The sequence below is a fragment of the Trichosurus vulpecula genome, chromosome 8, assembly GCF_011100635.1.
Source record: "Trichosurus vulpecula isolate mTriVul1 chromosome 8, mTriVul1.pri, whole genome shotgun sequence".
In the NCBI taxonomy this organism is placed as follows: domain Eukaryota; kingdom Metazoa; phylum Chordata; class Mammalia; order Diprotodontia; family Phalangeridae; genus Trichosurus; species Trichosurus vulpecula.
Genome location: NC_050580.1, coordinates 192710048 through 192734031, shown reverse-complemented (window position 1 = coordinate 192734031; position 23984 = coordinate 192710048).

Below are 23984 nucleotides of genomic sequence, written 5' to 3'. Positions count from 1 at the left end.
TATCTCGAAAAAGAGCCAGTCTGCAGCCTGCATCTTTCAAATATCTGAGATCCCCCTCCCCAACCGGTCAGTGGGATTGCAAAATGTTTATTATTTCTAAGATTTCCACAGAAAGCTTCCCAACAGACCAAGGTCCCGAGGTGGTCCTCTGATCTGGTATTAGAGGGCTATCCTGGAGAATCTGACTGGAGAAACAAGTGTAGAGTGACAAAGCCTGATAATTTCTAAATTTGAATGTTTGAAAAAAAGTGCTTAATTTCTTTCCTTCTGTATTGTTCAGCCTCCTCTCCACCCCTCCCCAACCAGGTTGCCTTCCCTCTACCCTGTGAGTCTTTCAAGTATCTATTTATTCACATGAGGTCTACCCAATTAGAATGTAAACTCTGTGAGGGCAGGGACTATTTTTGCCTTTCTTTGTATCCTTAGTGCTTAGCACAGTAGCACATAATAGGCATTTAATATACACAGGCTGGGTGTTTGGATGGATGGATTTTGATCAGTGATGGCTGGAGAAAGGGTGGTAGTAGGAGTGGGCTTGCTGGAAGCAACTGAGTCACATGGATGCTCGTACCACTGAGGAAGGTGAAGAAGCATGGCTTGTTGAGAAATAGATGCACAAAAAAGAGGTCAGATGATGTCAGGCATCCAAAGGGATCCTGACAATTACCAGATACCAAGTTCTTCCTTCTCTTGATGCCAGTGTTCATCCTCTAGCTTATTCAGGCTTTTCCAGATTAGCTGGACATAGCTAAGCCAACAGCTTTCCAGCTGTTCCAGCTGAGTAGTCTTCAATTTCACTGTTGGTGAGTTTGAGCTAGAAGTACCTTTCTGTACATCTTAGGAATGGTTCTGAAGGAAATTAGACTGAACTTCAATGAAAGGCAGTAGTGTCTTGTAGTGCATTGACAGTTGGCCTTGAACACAGGAAAATAATGTTGTTTAAGTCTCCTATCAGTGCATTGGCTGCCTGACTGGGCAAGGCACTTAATCTCTCTGTGCCCCCAAGAAACTCTCTAAGGCTAAAAATCGTCCAAAGAGAAACATTGCTGATCTGAATTTGCAGAGAGAATTTCCTCATCTGAGAGTTACCTTTAACAAGTATCATCCTTGTCTTCTACATACTTAGCAGGCCCTAGTGAGCATTGGCAATCTCATTAATTTAAATTGGGTTTAGTCATAGCCGTGTTTGATTTGTTGTTATTGATTCCATACAAACAATTATAATACTGCAAGCATCTGTGACTGTTATTCCCTGCCCAGAGCGTGGGTACTACCTCCAGGTCTGCAGATCGTAGACCTTCCTCAGCCAATGATCTTTGAAAATTTATACACATATACATGCATGATATACATACACAAACCATGCATGCATATACATACACCTAGATACATATATGCATGTGTATGTTATATGTGTATATATGCATCTGTGTGTGTGTGTGTGTGTGACCTATAGCCAATATGGTAATGCACCTCTTGGGACTTCACCAGCATGGTCCTCACATGATGATGATGATAACAACGACAATAATCAATAGCTAACCTTTATACAGTGCCTACTATGTGCCAGGAGCTCTGCTAAGTGCTTTATAATGATTATCTCCTTTGATCCTCAAAGGTAGGTGCTATTCTTATCCCTATTGTATAGATGAGGCAACTGAGGCAAACAACGGTTAAATGACTTTCTCAGGGTCACACAGCTTGTAAATGTCTGAAGCTAGATTTGAATTCAGGGGTTGCCGACTCCATAACCTGTGCTCATGCGCTGCATCATCTTTTATTTTTTTCTCTCTTCTCACTCGTGCTCTCTCTCTCTCTCTGTCTCTCTCTCTCTCTGTCTCTCTCTCTCTCTCTCTCTCTCTCTCCCTCTCTTCACACGCATCCCATATTTATTTATATATGCATATGTGTATCTATGTATGTATATATATATATATAGGTATATATATATTTCATTTCTTTTTCCATGGTAAGACAAAACACTTCATTATTATGAGCAAGGCAGCTGCCCTGCATATGTCTTAGAATTGTAATAAGAAAATGTTATACGTTATTGTTAACTCCCTAAGAGTTTGACATTTTCTCCACCCTTTCTCTATTCCTCCCAAGTGTTTGACTGCCCCTTCCATTTACTCTTAAATTAAATGATTAAAGCCCAGTATGGAAAACATGGGGAATATCCATTTTAAGTCACTTGTTGAAAAGAAGGAAGACAATAAGGAAAAGCCAATCTAGAGCTTCTGAGCCCAAGGAGTGGGCAAGATGTAGATGTTATCAGAGAAACTGGTCATTTCATGGAACATGCATTTCCACGATAAATGGATTAGAGAAACAGAGAGCGACATAACATGAAACTTTCTAAATTCAAATGTTTACACAAAAGCATCTAGAACATTTTCCAGCTTTCCATGTTGCTAAGTGATGTAAGGGGAAGAGTTCTAGATTTAGTGTCCTAGGACCTAGGTTTTGACCTCACCTCTTCCACACACTACTGTGATACCTTGGGCAGGTCAGTTAATTTCTCTGTACCTTTATTTTTTCACCTGTAAGAAAAAATTAGGACAGTTGAACTAGATGAATTCTAATATCCATCCCTTTCAGCTCTAAGTCTCTTTAAAGATTGCTTCATTCATTACATTTGTGTGTCTGGCACCTAGCTTAGTGGCTGACACATAGCAGCTGCTTAATAAACATTTATTATGAATAACTTACTGATAAATGCTTGCTATTATGATCTCTAATGAGGTCATAATTTGGTAACATTTACTCCCTTAGAAATAAGTTCTCAAAAATGCAAATCATTGGCTCAAGATGGATAATCTCCAAAACAGATGCTAAGGAGATATTTGGAGGTTCTGAAATGGGCACCAGGAGATGTCAGAAGAAGGACTTTAAGGAGGTGAAGGTTATGGTTGCTGCATTTAGTCCAAATAAAGACTATCATGAGAAGAAACAGTAGCAGGGCCGAAGATAGGAAGAAATGAGCTTGGGTTTCCTGCGCCTCCCCCTCAACGTGCGAACATGCACACACATGTTCACACAAGGTATGCTGCTGTGGCTAGGTGGCCCAGTGGATTACACCCGGTGTTAGGAAGACTTGAATTAAAATATAGTCACAGATATTTATTAGCTGTGTGATCCTGACCTAGTAACTCACTTAACCCTCACCTGCCTCAGTTTCCCCATCTGTAAAATAGAGATAATAACAGTACTCACAGGGGTTTTTGAGAATCAAATGAGCCAATATTTGCAAAGTGCTTTGCAAATCTTAAAGTGCTACTTAAGTGTTATATTATCATTATTACAAAGCTTAAGCTATCTTATTTTAAAATGTACATATAAAATGATCTTACATTTTGACTTTGGCTGGACATTTGCTAACTGGAAAGGGCTTAAACTAATTAAATGATAATCCTTCCAACAATTGTCTTTTGTTTTGTTTTCTGGCTTCCTTGGTCTTGGGAAACAATTAATTATTCCGTTCATCCAGGGAATATCAAAATGAAAAATGTATTCTGAGTCTGAGTCTCTTGGAGACTCAATTCAAGTGACACCTTTTACAGGAAGTTTTTCTAGATCACTCTCTCTCCAGAAGCTCTGCAGCTCTGACACCCAGAAATATACCTTTGTATGTTATTGTTGCTTAGTCATTAAGTCGTGTCTGACTCTTCATGACCCCATGGACCATACTATCAATGGGATTTTCTTTGCAAAGATTTTGGGGTGGTTGCCATTTCCTTCTCCAATGGATTAAGGCAAACAGAGGTTAAGTGACTTGCCCAGGTTCACACAACTAGTAAGTGTCTGAGGTCAAGTTTGAGCTTAGCTCTTCCTGACTTCAGACTCAACTAGCACCATCTGTAAGTATGCCTTTGTATATCTATATCCATCTATATCTGTGTCTATATCTATATCTATATCATTTTCATATTCTTATTTAAAGACATCTTGTGTCTCTTTCATATAAGGCATGCTCCTTAAAGGCAGGAATTGTTTCATTTTTGTCTTTGTAGTTTCAGTGCATAGCACAGTACCTAGAACATAGTAGGCATTTAATATAGGCTTCTTGATTGACCTTTAAGGTCCCTTTCAGTTCTAGAGTCATGATCTGATGATCCACATTCTCAGGCTTCTGTTTTAAGTATTCCTATTACATAACATAAGGTCATGTACAAAGAGAAATAAAATGGTAATCTATCAGTTAATTGAAGTTCTATAGACAAACATGCTATGATTTAGGACTTCTTTTTTTTGTATCTCCCTTTTTAATCTGACTCCATTTTCAGATCTTCTCTTTGGAAGGTCTTGTCCAGGGGAATGTAAATCATGCCTCAGGAATAGTTCTCCTAAGAATGTGTCAGAGTTCTCCTAGTTTTCTTTCTTGCCTTTGGCCTTTGCCAGGAACATCTCAGACACAGGGTGAAATGATAGGTATAAAGTAGACCCATCCAAGCTCTGGTAGCATTAATTTCCACTGCACAAGGTCTTCTAGACTGGCAGTCTCCATTTTAATATCTTCTGCCCCAGAGGAAATAAGTTAACTTAGGCCACTTCTCTACAAGTCAGTAACTTGGAAGAGTCTGCTGAAACACATTTTTTAAACAAGGCAATTGGGGTTAAGTGACTTGCCCAGAGTCACACAGCTAGTAAGTGCCAAGTGTCTGAGACCAGATTTGAACTCAGGTCTTCATGACCCCAGGGCAGATGCTCTATCCACTGTGCCTCCTAGCTGCCCCTGAAATACATTATTAATTAAATGCTTTCTTTGAACTGCCTAATGGTGGAGGTCACCTTGTTCCTGGTTATGCTATTAGCATTCAGTTAGGAACCAAAATTATGACTCTTTCCCATTTTATTATTCAAAATAAGACTGAATCTTGGGCAGTCATACTTGGAGTAGCTTTCAACAGGGGAACATATAGCCAGGGATTTGTTTTTATTGAGTCATCAAGGGAAGGCTCTTGCTTCCCATAAATAGATTGTGACAAGCCCATCTTTGCTGTATATATCCATTCCAGAACACACCATTCCTCCCTTGTGTTCCATGATTCTTCCACTTCCAGGTGGGCGTCACTAATCCTTCATGCTACCATCTTAGGTTTCAATTCCCTGTGTCCATCTGAGTTCTCATGGAGATCTTATTTTGCTGAAGAAGAGAACATGCTTCTGGCCCCTTAAGTTGTCAACCAGTCAATAAACCAGGCAATGTGCTATAGTGTAATGTCTGACAAATAGTTTTGCCATTGACCACAAAGCTGGATCAAGTATTTTCAGCCCTAAGAAAGCACAGGTGATAATCCAAGGCAGGATAGTGGGGGAATGGTTTCTCTTACAGTCAGTATTTTGCAAACCTGTCCATTCAGAGTCATGGAAATAGGGGCTGGTAACTGTGAGATTATTGTTTTCATTAGCTTACTGGACATGTTTTGATGCAAGCTTTGTACTTGTTTTTGCAGAAATGGTATCTATCTTACAAGGTAACTCTTAAAATGAACTAAGTCAGATCTTTTTTCAGTTTTTCTTGCCTCTTTTTAATTATTTTCCTGCAGTACCTTCCCCTTCCTAGTCCATATACATTAACGCTTGACCTTCTCTCTTCATGCTTTTGTAGTAGATTTTCTGTCTAAAAGCTACGTGGGTTCATATCTACTCAGATTAAGGCTCTGAGCCCCCACTCTTGTTTTCTACTTTCTGAATCCCTTCTCTATGAGCAGCTGTTAAATTAATTATGTGATGTCATATTGTAGTGGTGAAAAAGGACAATTTTGCTTAAAATAGAAACACAGGAGAAAATTGGGAAAATACATTAACTGAAAGTACTCTCAACATCATTCCAAAAAGCACCTCCCACTCTGCCAAAACCCTCCTGGCTAGTAATTCAGCCCTTCTTCACCTTCTTTGTCTCTCCATACAACAGAAGACAGACCCAGGAAGTTTTACCATGTCTTAAATAATTCTCCTCATCACGTTGAAGAGAAATGGCTCAATTACTCACATTTATGAAGGAAATAATAAAGTTGTTTATTATACTCATATATATTATATAATTATATAATAAATATATAACAATATAATAAATAATGTATAATGTAGTTCTTTATTATACATATACATACATATATACATATACACATATACCTACCTATCTCTCTCTCTCTCTCACTCTCGCTCTCTCTATATACTCATGTGCCATAACAGCAGTGAGTCTTGAGTGAAGACTCATTCATAGGAAGATTCATTCATTTTCATGAGTTCAAATCTGGCCTCAGACACTTACTAGCTGTGTGACCCTGGCCAAGTCACTTAACCTTGTTTGCCTCAGTTACTCATCCATAAAATGAGCTGGAGACGGAAAGGGCAAACCGCTCCAGAATCTTTGCCAGGCAAACCCCAAATGGGTCGTGAAGAGTTGGATATGACTGAAATGACTCAACAATAAAAAAGGCTGTCTATAATAGGTGCCTCCGCTTTTTAAATTTTTTTTTTGTGCCTCTGCTTTCTCTCCACTAACTGTCTTCTTTAGCTCTTTTAATCTGGCTTCTGACCCCATTGTTCCACCAAAACTGTTCTCTCCCAAGTTACTAATGATCTAATTGCCAAATCCAACAGCCTTTTTTTTTCCAGTTTTTATTCTCCTTGACCTTCCTGCAGCCTTTCACATTGCTGATCACTCTCTTCTCCTTGATATTCAGTTCTCTTTAGATTTTCAGGACACTGCTCTCTCTTCATTTTCCTCCTACCTATCAGATGCCTCCTTTGCTTCCTGCAGATCACACCTTCTAAATGTAGGTGTCCAACAGGGTTCTGTCTTAGTCTCTTTTCTCTTCTCCCTCTATATTACTTTACCTGGTGATCTCATCAGCTCCCATGGACTTAATTATGACCTCTATACTGATAATGCTCCCATCTACCTATCCCACCCTAACTTCTTTGCTGACTTGCAATTCCCTTTCCATCTGCTCTTCACACATCTCAGACTGGATGCCCAATAGACATATTAAATGTTTTCTCCTAAACCCTGCTCCCTTCTTAATTTCCCTAATACTATAGAGAACAAAACCATATTCCCAGTACTTAAGGTTCGCAACCTAGGTGTCACTCTGAGCTCCTCACTGTCTCCCCCTGCCATATCCAATCTATTGCCACAGCCAATCAATTTCACCTTTGCACCATCCTTTGGATATGCTCCCTTCTCTCCTCTGACATTGCCACCACTCTGGTGCAGGCCCTCATCACCTCATGCCTAGACTATTACAGTAACCTGCTGGGGGGTGTGCCTACATCAAATTTCTCCCCAGTAGAGTCCATTCTCCATTCATCCACTAAAGTGATTTTCCTAAAGCCCAGGTCCTACCATGTTGCCTTGCTAGTTAGTTAATAAACTTCAATGGCTCCCTTTTACCTCCAAGATCAAATATAAAATCCTCTGTTTGGTGTTAAAAGGCCTTTAGACCCTGGCCCCCTCCTACCTTTGTAGCCTTCTTATGCTTTACTCCTCACCACATAGTCTTTGATCCAGTGATAATGGCCTCCTTGCTGTTCCATGAACAAAACACTCCATCTCTCCATTCAGTGCATTTTCTCTGACTTGTCAGTATTTCACACTGTTTATTTTTTAAACTATTTAATAAATACTACACATCAATTTCAAAAGCTACCCTGCTTTTTTATGTTTCCTTCTGAGTTTTCTTTTGTTCTTTACTATGGACTTTTTTTTCTCCTTCCCTCCCCAGCCCCATGCTAGAGAATGCCACCATTACGCACAGATGTGTGTGTATGTATATACACATATACATAAATATATACAAATACATATATGCATATGTGTAAAAGTGTGTATCTAACACATATGTATCACATATGCTTTACATATGTGTATTATACACACAAATATGTATATATGTAAATACATATATATGAACACACACATACACATATATAAACCTGCAGTTCAAAATTGTTTTGATATCAGCTTATACAAACTAAGTCTTTTTTTTTCTAATTGCTTGAACCTTTGTTATTTTAAGAGTATTATGGGACATTTTTGGAGGGGGGGGTGGGGAGGGGGACATTCATTTGTAGAGCGGATTTTTTGCTTTCTTGTGGTTGAATTTTTTGGTTAAAGTGCATTGATTCCACTGAAATAGCTCTGGAAGACAATCCAGGATAAGCCAGAGCCCACCTGGCACTGTGCAGGGGGTCTCTGGGCATCATCATGGCCTTTGTGTTCTCTTGGAACTTGACACTTCCAGTCCTCCATCTTGTATTGGCTTGGGCACCACCTACCCTGAGACATTTTCAGGAAGATGGAGGTTCACTTCCATGGAGCAAGAAGCCGGTCTTGGTTGGAGGACCTCAGGGCTCTGTCTGTGAATGCCCAGAATGCCAATAGCCATGTCAGGTATAGGTCTACAGAGGGCTGCATGTTTCTCATTTGTATCTACCTCTGTCTCTCTTTCTCTCTGACAAGATGCACTAATAAACCTTTTCAGAAAAAATATACATGTAAAGCCACACTATACATACTTCTGTTTATCAGCTCTTTCTCTGGAGGTGGATAGCATCTTCCTTCATAGACACTTTGCAATTGATTAGACTATTCACAATATTCACAATAACTTAGTCATTTAGTTGTACAATGACCATATTGCTGCTACTGTATAGAAATTCTCTTGGTTCTGCTCATTTCACTGTTCATTATTTCATACAAGTCTTTCCATGTTTTTCTAAAACCAACCTGCTTATCCTTTCTTCTTATGATGTTTTTAAGAAATCCCCATACATTGCTCCATACAAACCTCTGTTAGTGCCTAGCCTAGAAATCTATTTCACTAGCTCTTCTTTCACATTCTGCTTGCTCCTTGTAGGGATGGAGCATTGGCACTTAATTACTTTTAGAGGAATGAGAATCAGATAACTCCTAATCCATGATATTCATGATCACAATTCTTTGTTATCCGGGAGGTCAATATGCTTTCCCTTATTATCTCAAAAGTTATTCCAGTCTCATTGTAGGATGATGCCATTCCTGTTCCTGCTAATGAATTGCTGAATAAAAGCCCTAGAGATTGTATGTTGAGGACTAGAGAGAACATAGAAAGCAATTGGATTAAATCTCCATTTCATTCCAGAAGAGTTATATGTATCTAGTTATAGAAAAAGCCTCAGAGCTGCCAAGACTTAATTTTCATTTCTTATGTCCTTAGGGGAAGATAAACTAGGATATTTTTTTAAAAGCTGTTGACATTTTGTTAAATCCTCGGCCTCCATCTGTTCATACCAGCACCTTTGCAATGGCTAAATATGAGTAATTTAGTGATTAATTCTAAGAGAAAAAGTGACTACACTAGTGTCCAGTTGCCCATTTCTCCAGCTGTTAAAGTTTAGATCTTCAGAAATCTAAGTAAGACAGACAGCTTGTAGCCAGTGCATACAGCTACCTCTGGTCTAGGGACCTATCTTTGAGAGCAAGTAACTTTGTAACAACAACAACAACAACAAATAACATTTATACAGAACTTTATGGTTTACTAAATACTTTACAAATTTTTTTTTCCTTTTTTTTCTTTACTATAACCTTTGGAGGTAGGTGATATTTTATAGGAAATGGCAGCAGACCAAGATTAAGGGAATTATTCAGTGTCTTGTAGCTAAGTTATTAAGTGGCATTCAAACTCTGCTTCAGGAAGCACAACTCCAATGGGCTGGCCATGTTATTCAAATGTGAAATGTATGCTTACCAAAAAGACTATTTTATGGAAAACTCACACTGGGTAAGCACTCACATGGTGGTCAGAAGAAGCGATACAAGGACATTCTCGAGGTCTCTCTTAAGAACTTTGGAATTGATTGTGTGACATGGGAGATATTGGCACGGGACCACTCAGCATGGCATGCCCACATCAGAGAAGGTGCTGTGCTCTATGAGCAAAGCAGAATTGAAACAGCTCAAAGATTAAAACAATTTAAATATGATGGTGCCACAAGACCTAGCAGCAGGGACATTAAGGGACTGCAGGTCTTGGGACACAATATATCGAAGAGCGAAAGCCCTGGAGCTTTGGCAGAAAATATCATACCCTTAAAATTTCAGTATTATTTTGAATGAAAAAATGGGCATTTGACAAACCCTCAGACTTTCAAGACTTTGTTAAAAAGAATCCCCAACTTAATAGAAGACTTGACATATAAGAACCAAGAGAAACATAAGGTACATACCAAAGACTGACTATAAGGGATTCATAAGAACAGACTGCTTACCTTTTATATAACGTAAAATGTAAAATATATATCTAACATTCTTATTAATAATTGTAGAGTTCGTAAGAAAGAGGGGGATAAACCCAACTATGATATGAATTTAAAAAGTAAAACCATTTAGAAACAGCTAAAAACAGAAACCATTTTATACAAAAGAGGTGCAAGAAGAAGAAAGGATACAGAGGATTTAGATGGGGGAGGAGGGCTGGTAGTTCTGTTAACCTACTTTCATCGGGAATGGGTTTAAGAGGGTACATATATATTTTATACATAAATACATACATATATATTTAGAAGAGTATAAAAATCTTCTAAATTTAGAAGAAATAAAATGGTAGGGGTATAGTGAGGGGGAGAGGACAAGGGAGGGATTTTTAGAGGGGAAAATGAGGGAATAGGTAAAGGGAGTTGAGATCATTGGGAATGGGAGGATAGGGAAGGGATCCTTAGAGGGGGGAAGGCAAGTAATAGGAGGGCAGGGTGCTTGGTGGAGGAGGGGGGTAGGTAAGTAATAGAAAGGCAATGTAGCTGGTAGAAGTAAAGTAGAGGAGGCAGAAGGGATAGGAAACAAAAGATATGTACAAATATAAAAAAAAAAAAACCAAAGAGTAGGAATAGAGTATGTTTGGGAAAGTATATGTCTATATACATATGTATATATGTATAAGTATATGTATATATCTGTATGTGAATGTATATATCAAGAAACATAACTAAATTATATTGCAACCTACTGGGAGGAGGGAGAGGGGAAAAAAGAACAAAGTTAAAAAATGCACAGCAGAGAACAAAAGAAAACACAGGGAAGCAAAGAAAAGATGGACAATTCTCAACACAAGGTGTATTATTTATCATACAGGCTTTCTTGAAATGAAAATTTATTGTTACATATTTTGAATCCTCTCCTATGTTCTGCTATGCACATGACAGGCTTTTTTTCCTTTCTTACTTCATATTTAAGCTTCAGTATTTAAGTTTATGATATGTTTTTGTTTCTTTTTTCTGTTTTGTATTTGAGTTCTGGAAAAATAAAATAAAAACTATCAAAAAAAAGAAACAGCTCAAAAGAAACACAGGATGCTCAAGTTTGGAGTATTCACCCCAAATGTTCACAGGGATTATTTGTGCCCATCCTGTTCTGAGCTCGCATTGGCTTGATCAGCCAGTCAGACACATTGAAACTTGATTCAAGCATAGTGATATCATTTTGGTCCTTTTAGAGAATGAAGGACAACAACCATGGTCCCTACAACCAAACAGGGCAGCTAGGTGGTGAAGTGGATAGAATACCAAGTCTGGAGTCAGGAACTTATCTTCCTGAATTCAAATCTGATCTCAGACACTTACTAGCTGTGTGATCCTGGGAAAGTCACTTAACCCTGTTCTCTCAGTTTCCTCATCTATAAAATAAGCTGGAGAAGGAAATGGCAAACCACTCCAGAATGTTTGCCAAGAAAACCCCAAATGGTTCACGAAGAGTCAGACACAACTGAAAAAGTGACTGAACGATAATCCCCAGTTCTAAGCATAGTGCTCAGTCCACAGTAAGCCCTTAATAAAGCACTCAATCAGTTACTTTATGCCCTATTTTGCTCTTTAGATAAAGAAACAAAAGCTCATGATTCATATTATAAATGTCATTTTATGATATTCTTAGACTTATAGAAATCTAAGGTTTGAGGGAGGGTAGAGTTGGATAAGAAGGGTACAAGAAACTAGAGAAAGTCACCTCTCCCTGTTTGTCTATTTCCAAATTTGTGGTCCCTACCATCACACAACATGGTAGTTCTAAAGCTTCCAGATGAACTGAGACCTCTCCTATATCATACAGATAGATTTCAATGATACACAGGTAGGGATGAAATAAAGCTTTAGAGTGGTTATAATTAATATGATTTTGTCTGAACCTGTGATTTCATCAGTAAAGGGAGGTTACTGGTGTGGAAACTCCCTCCAATTATACAGATCAGCAACCCCTCTATGTTTTATATTCTCAGGTCTTGAGTCCAAATCACTCTGACTTCAAGATTTCTCTCCATACTCTATCTCTACAATATTTAATACAGAGGGCTAAACTTGCGTGATTCTAGGTCCCAAGCAGGGGAAAAAGCAAACAAAAAAAACAAATAAATAAACAAAACTAGAATCTGGGAGGACTTAGAAACTGTTATTGGAGTCTCTAGTTTGCCTTCCCACTTGTGTTCCCTAGCATAAGCTTGACCCATTTCAGAAGGAGGTTCTCTATGCTCCTGGTTAGCAGGAGATTTGAACTCCCCCATCTGTTATCCATGACCCTCACCAAGGGGAGCCCAAGCATTAAGTGTTTGGCTAATTCCTCATTAGCACAAGTACTGGTTTTCCTAGTAGTATGAGGTGAATTGTCTCATTCCTTACTCCTCCCTCCTCTGATGTGCTGGAAAACTGGTGGTATTTGGGGTGGGGAGGAAGTGAGGACAAAGATTTTCCAAGTTGAAAATTGGGTGGGCATTTTTTTTTATGTCACATAGGATTTTTAGAGAGGCTAAATCAAAGTCCTAAAAAGTGTACATCTTTTCTAAGTCCCTCATCTGGTTACTTTCATTCTGAAGTGAACTCACTCAAGGAGAGCATTGAAAAAGTAGCTTCAAACTAGATGAATAAAAAAGCTGATTTTTTTCCCTCTCATTGCTAAGGGGATTATAGGGGAAAGAATGTGTTTTGGCTCTAGGGAAAACCAATCTCTGCTTGGCACCATGCCCCAATTCTGTAAGGCAACATCTCCCAAAGGGTTCTGGCTCCACTTTGATAGCCTTGCTAGCCAGTGGACCAGGAAGTAGCTGTATGAGTTCAAATTTCAGGCACTATTTGCAATGTCAATAACTATGGGTATAGAAATTCGATAATTCTTGATTAGGTTGGTTTAGGGATATATAATGATGTAGGTGAAAAGGTTGGAAACTAGGCATCAATCTTCCTTGACATAATAATTGATGAAATGTAATAGTGGGGTCAAGAGTGTGTATACATTATGCCAATGAGCATCACATCAGCATTATATGTGAATATATAATAAGAAATTACATTTCTATAGTGCTTCAACATTTGCAAAGAACTTTACATAAATCATGTAATCCTTTAAAGAACTTTTTGAGGTAAGTACTATTTTGCTAACCAATCCAAATTTAATTTATTTATTCATTCATTTATTTATTATTATTTATTTAATATTTTTAGTTTTCAGCATTGGTTTCCACAAGATTTTGAATTATAAATTTTCTTCCCATTTCTACCCTCCAAGATGGCATATATTCTGATTGCCCCATTCCCCAGTCAGCCTTCCCTTCTGTCACCCCACTCCCTCCCATCCCCTTTTCCCTTACTTTCTTGTGGGGCAAGATAGATTTCTATGCCCCACTGCCTGCGTATTTTATTTCCCAGTTGCATGCTAAAACAACTTTTTTTTTGAACATCTGCTTTTAAAACTTTGAGTTCCAAATTCTCTCCCCTCTTCCCTTCCCACCCACCCTCCCAAAGAAGGCAAGCAATTCAACATAGGCCACAAGCATATCAATATGTAAAACTCTTCCACAATACTCATGTTGTGAAAGACTATATTTTGTTCCCTCCTATCCTGTCCCCCTTTACTCAATTTTCTCCCTTGACCCTGTCCCTTTTCAAAAGTGTTTGCTTTTGATTACCTCTTCCCCCATTTACCCTCCCTTCTATCATCCCCCACTTTTTATCCCCTTCTTCCTTCTTTCCTGTGGGGTAAGATACCCAATTGAGTGTGTATGTTATTCCATCCTCAAGTCAAATCCAATGAAAGCAAGATTCACTCATTCCCCCTCACCTACCCCCTCTTCCCTTCTAACAAACTGCTTTTTCTTGCCACTTTTATGCGAGTTAATTTACCCCATTCTATCTCTCCCTTTCTTCCTCTCTCAATATATTCCTCTCTCATCCCTTAATTTGATTTTATTTTTTTAGATATCATCCCTTCATACTGAACTCACCCTGTGCCCTCTGTCTATATATGTATACATACATAAACACACACACACACACACATATATATATGTGTGTATATATATATATATATATATATATATATGTATATTCCCTTCAACTACCCTAATACTGAGGTTCTCATGAATTACACACTTCATCTTTCCATGTGGGAATGTAAACAAAACAGTTCAACTTTAGTACGTCCCTTAAGATTTCTCTTCCCTGTTTACCTTTTCAAACTTCTCTTGATTTTTGTGTTTGAAAGTCAAATTTCCTATTAAGCTCTGGTCTTTTCACTGAGAAAGCTTGAAAGTCCTCTATTTTATTGAAAGTCCATAATTTGCCTTGGAGCATTTTGCTCAGTTTTGCTGGGTAGGTGATTCTTGTTTTTAATCCTAGATCCACTGACCTCCAGAATATCATATTCCAAGTTCTAATATGCAGCTTAATTCCTCCCACCAGGTGGGCCTGGGGCCAGAGGCAACTGCAGCTTCAGCTCTGGAAGCAGCCTCAGAGCTACACCACCTCTATCCACCCCTCAGGGTGGTGGCCAACTTAGAACTCCTTTCACTCTGTCCCAGCAGCTTTTCCCACTAACCATCTCTGTTGTCATTGGCGTTTATGGGTCAAGAAGTCTGGCAACTGCCACAGCTCATTGATTCAGGGCACTACACCTGTTCTGCTCGGCTCCTGTCTGGTTGGTCCTGGCACGTCACACACTGGGCTCTGCTCCGCTTCACTCCCAGCTTCGTGCGATAGACTCTTCCCAGTGACCATCCAGGTATCCTGGGCTGGAGCCCTGCTTCCCTCTTTTATTTCATGGGTTCTGCAGCTCTAGAATTTGTTTGGAGCCATTTCTTATAGGTATTTGGAGGGACCTGGGGGGGAGCTTAAGCAAGTCCCTGCTTTCTAGCTGCCATCTTGGCTCTGCTCCCAACCAATCCAATTTTACAGTAAAATTCAAAGAATTTGACTTCCTGATTGTGTAATAACTATTAAGTGTTGCCATTTGAATCCTGGTCTTCCTGAATCTGACATACCAGAAACAATGCAATGTAGTAGAAAATGCTCTGTACTTGGAGGCGGGAAGTCCTAGGTTCAAATCATTCCTCTACAGATCACTTAACTTCTCTGGTCTTTAGTTTTCTCATCTATAAAATGAAAGGCTTTTGGAGATTGAAGGTCCCTTCCAGTTCTAAATATAGGATGCTATGATCTTTGTCTATAATACCACATCTGTTTACCAAATGTTCTTCACATAAGATAGCTTAACCTCTTGTCATTTTACCTTTGCACTGGCTATCCTCCTGATCCTCCATCTTCCCAGTCTCCCAGTATTTAGAATGCTTTCTCTTCTCACTTCTACCTCTTAGAATCTCTGGCTTCCTCAAAGAATCAGCTCACATGCCACCTTTATAGGAGGCCTTCCCTGGTCAGTCTGTCAATAAACATTGATTAAGCACCTGTTATGTGCCAAGCACATCATAGGTCCCCTTAGCTGCTACTGCTTTCCTCCTGAACCTTTGGGGATGTGGTGGAATTTAAGTCATTAATAGAATTTTAGATTTGGAAGAGACTTTGGAAATCTAGAACCATATTGTCATTTACAGACTAGGGCATTAAAACTTAGAGAAGCTAAGTTATTTTTTCCAAAGTCACACATTTCCTTGTGCTCTTATCTCTGAACTTAGGAGCAACAAATAAATCACTGATTCTTAAGACTTCTTTACACACTGGGAGAAAGTGCTGAAAAAGCAAATATCACTTAAAAGGGAACAAATGACTTGTCATCCTATCACCAACTTGGATGGGTGTGTCCCCAAATGCTCTTACCAATTCTAGTTTTATCTTTTGAAGCTTATCCCTTCTGACATCCCTGAGATGAGTCACCCAAGCTCTGCTCAGAGTTTGTTTATCCTCTGGGCTCTGTTTCTGGGAGCTGGATTGAATTTTGTTAGCATGGTTGGTGTTGTTCCTTGGCAAAAGTTTCCACCAAAGAGTGGGTGAGTGTGCAGGTTGTTGGGATTCCTTAACCATAACTATGATGATCAGAAAGGAGAACCACCAAGGTATTTTAGCTCTTCTAGGTCGTAGCTTTGCCTTAAGATGAATGGAAGAAAGCAAACCTGTTGGCCTTGGTTTGGTGGCGGGAGTGGGGGGGGGGGGAAACAAGGCAGGGAGACACATAATTCCATCAAAGTCATAGATTTTTTCACTCTACCCTCACTCAGCTTTATTAACATAGAGGGGAAAAGGGGGGATGGAGTGGAATGAAGAGGAGAAGAGGCAGAGTGGCTTTGCGATGCCCCAGTAGCTGGAGGCAACATAGTTAATGGTTATATGAGAGCATTAGCCTGGTGTTGGGAGAACCATCTTGTGGTTCCAGCTAGGCCAGCACTTACTGTGTGATCTTGGGCAAGTGAAATCATGTCTATACCTTAGTTTCCTCATCTGCATAATAAAGGGTTTGGACTAGATGACCTCCTAAATCCCTTAGAGCTATGACAGTTTATCATTTTATTATTCTATGAAACCAACCATGACAAACAGAACTAGAAATCTCTTTAATTCAGGTCAAAGAAAGGTCCAGATCTTAGCGTCAATGGGATCTTGTCTAAAGTAAGCTCTAGTTTTATTGAATCAAACAAACAAGCAGAAGACAACAATCACAGAATGAAACCATCTCAGAACTGAAGGGCCCCCTGAGACCATCTAGGCCAGAAGTTTTTTTTTGTTTTGTTTTTGTTTTTTTTTCCATATCATAGTAATTTAAAAGGTTGTGTCATAGACCTTTTTGGCCCTCTGGTGAAATCTATGGACCTCTTTTTACAATAACCTTTCTTAATACATAAAATGAAATGATAGGGTTACAAGGAAAGTCAGCAGTTAGTAAAAAGACATTTTCCCCCCATCAAAGCAGGAAGAAACCCTGGTCCATGGACACCAGATTAAGAATACCTGATCTAAGTAAATCCATACCTGAAGAAGAATACCCTCTTGACTAGTGATCACCCTGCCTCTGTTTACTTTTTCAATCTATGGTTAAGGAAAGAATTCAAGACCATACAAGGGATAGAAAGCAACACAGAAGATAAATAAATTTTAATACACAAAATTAATTTTCCCCCCACAAACAAAGCCAATGCTAAATGGGGGAAAAATCTTCTTTTTTTTTAAATTTAAATTTATTTATTTAACATATTTGGTTTTCAGCATTGATTTTCACAACAGTTTGAATTACAAATTTTCTCCCCATTTCTACCCTCCCCCCCACTCCAAGATGGCTTATATTATGGTTGCCCTGTTCCCCAGTCAGCCCTCCCCTCTATCACCCCCCTCCCCTCTCATCCCCCTTTCCCTTCCTTTCTTGTAGGGCAAGATAAATTTCTACGCCCCATTGCCTGTGTATCTTATTTTTTAGTTGCATGCAAAAACTTTTTTTGTTTTTGAACATCTGATTTTAAAACTTTGAGTTCCATATTCTCTCCCCTCTTCCCTTCCCACCCACCCTCCCTAAGAAGTCGAGCAATTCAATCTAGGCCACACATGTATCATTATGTATAACCCTTCCACAATACTCATGTTGTGAAAGGCTAACTACATTTTGCTCCTTCCCAACCCATCCCACTTTATTGAATTTTCTCCCTTGACCCTGTCCCCTTTCCAAAGTGTTTGTTTTGATTACCTCCATCCCCATCTGCCCTCCCCTCCATCATCCCCCCCCCCTTTTATTTTATTTTTTTATCTTCCTCCCTCTTCTTTCCTGTGGAGTAAGATACCCAACTGAGTATGTATGGTATTCCCCCTCAGGCCAAATCTAATGAGAGCAAGGTTCACTCGTTCCCCCCTCACCTGCCCTCTCCCCTGCTCCCACAGAACTGCTTCCTCTTGCCACCTTTATGTGAGATAATCCACCCCATTCTATCTCTCCCTATCTCCCTCTCTCAGTATGTTGCTCTCTCATCCCTTAATTTCATTTTATTTCTTTCAGATATCTTCCCTTCATCTTCAACTCACCCTGTGTCTGCTCTCTCTCTTTTACACACATATATATATATATATATATACATATATATATAAACACCTATATATATACACATACATACACATACATATACACATAGATATATACATACATACACATTCACTTATATATACATAAACATATATATATATATATATGTATATATATATATATGCATATTCCCTTCAACTACCCTAATACTGAGGTCTCATGAATCATACACATCATCTTTCCATGTAGGAATGTAAACAAAACAGTTCAACTTTAGTAAGTCCCTTGCAGTTTCCATTTCTTGATTACCTTTTCATGCTTCTCTTGATTCTTGTGTTTGAAAGTCAAATTTTCTATTCAGTTCTGGTCTTTTCACGGAGAAAGCTTGAAAGTCCTCTATTTTTCTGAAAATCCATATTTTGCCTTGGAACATGATACTCAGTTTTGCTGGGTAGGTGATTCTAGGTTTTAATCCTAGCTCCATTGACCTCCGGAATATCGCATTCCAAGCCCTTTGATCTCTTAATGTAGAAGCTGCCAGATCTTGGGTTATTCTGATTGGGTTTCCACAATACTCAAATTGTTTCTTTCTGGCTACTTGCAGTATTTTCTCCTTGATCTGGGAGCTCTGGAATTTGGCAACAATATTCCTAGGAGATTTCTTTTTGGGATCTATTTGAGGAGGCGATCGATGGATTCTTTCAATTTCTATTTTGCCCTGTGGCTCTAGAATATCAGGGCAGTTCTCCTTGATAATTTTTTGAAAGATGGTATCTAGGCTCTTTTTTTGATCATGGCTTTCAGGTAGTCCAATAATTTTTAAATTATCTCTCCTGGATCTATTTTCCAGGTCAGTGGTTTTTCCAAGGAGATATTTCACATTGTCTTCCATTTTTTCATTCCTTTGGTTCTGTTTTATAATATCCTGATTTCTCATAAAGTCACTAGCTTCCACTTGCTCCAATCTAATTTTTAAAGTAGTATTTTCTTCAGTGGTCTTTTGGACCTCCTTTTCCATTTGGCTAATTCTGCCTTTCAAGGCATTCTTCTCCTCATTGGCTTTTTGGAGCTCTTTTGTCATTTGAGTTAGTCTGTTTTTTAAGGTGTTGTTTTCTTCAGTGTATTTTTCAGTATTTTTTTGGGTCTCCTTTAGCAAGTCATTGACTTGTTTTTCATGGTTTTCTCACAACCTTCTCATTTCTCTTCCCAATTTTTCCTTTACTTCTCTAACTTGCTTTTCCAAATCCTTTTTGAGTTCTTCTATGGCCTGGGGCCAGTTCATGTTTTTCTTGGAGGCTTTTGTTGTAGGCTCTATGACTTTGTTGTCTTCTTTAGGCTGTATGTTTTGGTCTTCTTTGTCACCAAAGAAAGAATCCAAAGTCTGAGACTGAATCTGGGCGCGTTTTCGCTGCCTGGCCATATTCCCAACCAACTAACTTGACCCTTGAGTTTTTCAGTGGGGTATGACTGCTTGTAGACTAACGCGTTCTATGTTCCGCGTTTGAGGGGGAGGTGCCAGCTCTGTCAGACCCGCACTACTCCTTCCCCAAGAACCCCCAGTCCAGACTGGGCTTAGATCTTCAGCAGGCTGTTGCACTCCTGTTCTGATCCGCCACTTAATTCCTCCCACCAGGTGGGCCTGGAGCCGGAAGTAACAACAGCTGTAGCTGCCCCACCTCCGCTGCTCCCGGGGCTGGAAGCTGAACCGGGAACTCCTTCCACTCCCGCAGCTTTTCCCACTAACCTTCTCCACAGTCTTTGGTGTTTGTGGGTCGAGGGGTCTGGTAACTGCCGCAGCTCACTGATCCAGGGCGCTAGGGCCCCCTCCGCCCGGCTTCTGGTCTGGATGGTCCACGCCACTCAGGCTGGGCTCTGCTCCACTTCGTTCCCAGCTCCCAGCTCCGTGTGGAATAAACTTCACCCAGAGACCATCCAGGCTATCCTGGGCTGGAGCCCTGCTTCCCTCTGCTGTTCTGTGGGTTCTGCCATTCTAGAATTGGTTCAGAGCCATTTTTTATAGGTTTTTGGAGGGACTCGGGTACAGAGCTCACTCTAGTCCCTGCTTACCAGCCGCCATCTTGGCTCCGCCCCCCTGGGAAAAATCTTCTTACTAAGTTTCTCGGATAAAAGTATTGTTTCCAAGATATTTAAGAAATTGCTGGAGAGGCTATGAGAAAATAGGTACATAATTGTGCTTTTGGTGGAACTGTGAGCTATTCTGGCTATTCTGAAAAGCAATTTGTAATTACATCCAAAAAGCCATCAGACTGTATGTACCCTTTGACCCAGAGACACAAATTTTAGCCAATCTATACACTAAATTAGAGATCAAAAAAGAGGAAAAATACTTATATTATATATGCATATATATGCATATATATTTATAGCAACTCTTTTTTTCTGGTGGCAAAGAATCGTAAATTAAGGGGGTACTCAGCAGGACTAAATAAATCATAGTATGTAAAAATAGTGAAATACCATTGTGTGGTAAGAAATATTGAGAGGGATAGTTTCAGTGAAACCAGGAAACTTTATATGAACTGATGCAATGCAAAAGTTGCCAGAACCAGAAGAACCATAAAAACGTTATAAAAACAAACAACTTTAAAAGATTTAAGAACTCTAATCAATATAATGACTAACTCCAAGAGGAACACTGCAACCCACCTAGTGATGAAGAGATGAGACTAAAGATACAGAATGGAACAGAGACTTTTGGATGTGGCCAATGGAGGATTTCTTTTCTTTTCTTTTTTGATTACCATGCATATTTATTATAAGGATATGATTTCTTTCTTCGCCTCTCCACCCACTCCCATAGACAGTGAAAGGGAGATAAAATAAATATTTATTAATTGAAAATAAACATTAAATACAAAGATCTTCAATGAAGAGGAAACTACCTATTTTCTACTACTTGGGGTAGTTAAGAACATCACTTAAAGATTTTTTCTACAGGCTAAGGTATGACAGCTCTTTTTCATCATTTAGCTTTTGATGGTTAAAGAATACTGCACAATGTGAAAAAGGCCCAAAGGAAGTGGAAAAAGAAGTTGAAAATGAGAAAGTCCAAAGGAGCAAAACGTTTCCTGAAGTCTATGAGGAGGTCTTGAGGGGAAAGGTTAATAAGGATACTGTATTCATTCTCTTAGCCAACACATAATCTGAGAGTCTCATAGTCTTGGCTAAGCCACTAGTGACAGCATTGGAGCAACTTTTTAAGCTCAAAATCAGATGTCAGACTGTCTCAGAATGACACTCCAGGTTCCTTAGTCCTCTGTTCCAAAGCTATTGGATTTGGTGGTGAAAATGAGCAGAATCTTTTGTGGAAAGGTTGGGGGAAAGTGGAAAAAAAGCTGGGATCAGCATTCCATCATGCAAATGAACTTTTCATATGGCTTGGAGCCTTGGAGAACTTCTTGTCTAAGAACAACCCTTGGGAATAGAAGAGGGAGAAAAAGTCATTCTGGAATCCCATAAGCACAAAACACCATATGGTCACCCCTTTGTGATTAGCAGTGACCATGACTTCTCCCCTCATATTCTCTGAATTTTCACAGCTGGAAAGACCCAGAAGTCTGGAACTCATTACTTCATTTAAAACATAGCTAAGTATGCACCCAGTCTAGAGAGATTTGCTAGGGAATTGGGGTGGTGCCTAACAGCCATTTCTTCTTTATGCTCCAGCAAAGGAGAGATAGAGAACAAGTTTGAGAAGCAGATGAGAAATCTTCCTTATGGCACCCAGATGTTTCATTTGTTTGTGTGGATGTATGTTGGCGAGATTTTTCCTGTTTGTATATTCATCTTCTTGCTGTTATCTTTGAAGAGGCATAATCTTCCTAAAGGGCTTCCAAAAATAGCGAATGGAGGAGGAGAAAGACTAAAAAGTTTGCTTAGATTTACCATGTGTCTTTGTCAGTACATGAACTCCATAGGCGTGTATCTAAGGGAAATATCTGGCACTGGACCAAAGCAGTAAAAGGAGAGAAGTAAGAAAGACCTCAGCACTGACTTATGAGTACTTGGTGACTGATTTCTTAGACTTTTAGGATGTCAGAATTGGGTTCGACTGATAACATCTCTGCTACAACATCACTGATGCACGATCTTCCAAACTCAGGCATTTACCAGCTGCGTTAACATGGACAGCTTACTTGACCTCTATGGGCCTCAGTTTCCTCATCTGTAAAATAAGATGGCATGGGTTTAGACTCAAAGATCTTTAAGTTTCCTTCTGGCTTTAAACTTATTATTCTATTTTATCAAGAATCTGTTGAGGAAAGACAATCCAGGCTAAGAAAGTCACTAGCACCACTTTTCATTGGTCCTGTTTGTCAGATGGTTTTTCATCATACTGACTTAATATTTGCCTGGTTATAAATTCTACCCATTGCTTTGATTCTTTGGGGCCAAAATATTAACCTCTTCTCTCTTTCTTATGAAAACCCTTCAAATATTTGAAGACATTTATTATGTCCTACCACCAGTCTCCAGGAGAAGCATACCCAGTTCTTTCTTCCCTCAGTTATTGATAAAAGACTCACAAGATCTCAGTTCATAGAATGATTATTGATCAGAATAGTCAAAGGTCATACATAACATAATTGTCTGATTAGATTGACAGAGTCAGCATGATGTACTGGGAAAAAAGCTGGAGTTGGAATTAGCAAGCTGAAGTTATGATCTCAGTATTCATGCTCACTTATCTATATGACTACTGATGAATCACTTCATCTTTCTGCTCCTTAGCTTTCCTGCTCTGTAAAATGGGGATAAATGCCTATGTATGAACTGTTGTTGGGAAAGTATTTTATAAGCCTTAAAATACTCTACAAATATGAATCATTATTGTTATGTCTCTCTTCCAGGCGTGGCAAGCTCTGCTATCCAGCATGGTGGAGAATGGGATGTTCTTGTTAATCCACTGACAGATTTCCTATTTGCTGTGTGTGGGTGGAGAAGCAGCATGGCTCAGTGGATAGAGTACTGGTGTCAGAATTAGCAAGACTTCAACTCAAGTCCTGCTTCTGACATGTACTGGTTGTGTGACCCTGGGTAAGTCACAACTTCTTGATGAACCAGGAAACTAAGACTATTAAGTTTCAGAGTAGTTAGACGTTGACATTGTTGCAGGGAGTTTCTGACTACACTGATTAAATCACATATGTAGTTTTTGTTTGTTTGTGTTTTTAGGGGAATTACTAGATTTTAGAGAAATGGAATAACTTTAAATCCCACCCTGTCCCCCAAGTGATCAATACAATTTCATCTTTCTTTGACTCCAGTGTGGTATATTAGATAGAGAGCCAGTCTCAGTCATGAAGCCCTGCCTTTTTAAGGCTTATCTCTGACACATAATGGCTGTGTGACCCTGGGCAAATCAGACATTCTCTCAGTGCTCTTAGCAACTCTCTAAGATGATCAATTGCAGAAAAGTTTTCCACTTATATTGGTAGGAAGAGCTTCCCCACCTAGAGGTTCCCTACATTATAGCTGTTGTCCATCCTTCATTCTCAAAAAGGACCAATGACATCATGAGGGTGAGGTCTTGCCTTGCACATGAATTGGATCTGAGTGAGGCAGAGCTGTGTAAAGTTATCAGCCTTGCTCTCTCCTCCAGAATCATCAAAGTCCAGTGGCAAGACAAAGGTCAAGATGACCGGTGATGGCCCAGTAAAATTATAGGTCAAGTCCAGGAGTGGGGAACCTGCAGCCTCGA